A 1100-nucleotide genomic window follows, 5' to 3' on the forward strand; every position below is an offset into this window, starting at 1 on the left:
TCTAATATGGAATGCTTCACAGATTTGTGTGTCATCCTTGCGCAGTGGCCATGCTAATCTTCTCTGTATCGTTCCAATTTTAGTATATGTGCTGCCGAAGCCAGCACACCAGGTGGTTTCTAAGAGCACCTTTACCTTTAAATTCCTCAAAAGACACAAACTATTGGGGCATCTGGGTGGCTCAGTTGGTTAAGTATCTGATTCCCGATTTCAGCTCAGGTCATGATCTCACAGTCATAAGATCAAGCCTCGCCTCTGGCTGCACACTGAGCATAGAGCCTGCTTGAGATTCTCTCCCCACCCCCACCCCCAAACTGCATGCTCTCTCTCTCTTTCTCTCTCTCTCTCTCTCTCAAAAAAAAAAAAGACACAAACTATTGAAGCACCTTCAATAATAGATAATCCAAATAGACCTGTAGCTATTAAAGAATCCACGTAGGGGTGGCTGGGTGGCTCTGTCGGTTAAGCCTCTGACTTTGGCTCAGGTCATGATCTCATGGTTCGTGGGTTCAAGCCCCACACTGGGTTCCGTGCAGCCTGGAGACTGCTTGGGATTCTGAGTCTCCCTCTCTGTCTCTGCCCTTCCTCTGCTCACTCTCTCTATCTCTCTCTCAAAAATAAACAAACATTTAAAAAATTAAAAAAAAATCCACCCATTACTACCACTCAAATGGGAGGTGTCCAGTAAAGCTCCATTGGGAAGGGTCCCAGCTTTCTTTAGAGAGAGGCCTTCAAACTGAAGGATCCAGATTACCTTTTGAGACCCTCATGAAATACTTGTGAACAGAGGTGGGGAGAGAGGACATCATAATGATAGGTAATGACTATGTATTAAGTGCTCATTGCTTGTAATCTTTACAACTCCCCAAGTTAACAGTCATGATTCCTATTTTCCTGGCGATAACCTCAGGGGTATTACATACTGTGTCCAAGGGCACTCGATAGTAAAAGGCAGAGCTGGGAATCTCAGCCTCTTGGTGTGCTGTCTCCTTTCAGCCAGTTAAGAACAGATAAGGTGGCAAAAGTAGAAGACAAGGTGGCAGCTCTCCACGAACGCGATAAACATCAAGATGTGATGCAACAAATGGTCCACACGCAAT

At 45.2% G+C, this 1100-nt stretch overlaps 1 non-coding gene across 1 annotated transcript; it reads right to left on the reverse strand.

Annotated features, from left to right (window-relative positions):
* LOC122223276 lies at positions 1 to 107 on the reverse strand. Its single transcript, XR_006204161.1, has one exon. It is a non-coding gene; the product is annotated as a U6 spliceosomal RNA (small nuclear RNA).
* Between the last annotated feature and the right edge of the window lie 993 nt (positions 108 to 1100).

This window comes from Panthera leo, chromosome B3 (assembly GCF_018350215.1).
Source record: "Panthera leo isolate Ple1 chromosome B3, P.leo_Ple1_pat1.1, whole genome shotgun sequence".
Lineage (NCBI taxonomy): Eukaryota > Metazoa > Chordata > Mammalia > Carnivora > Felidae > Panthera > Panthera leo.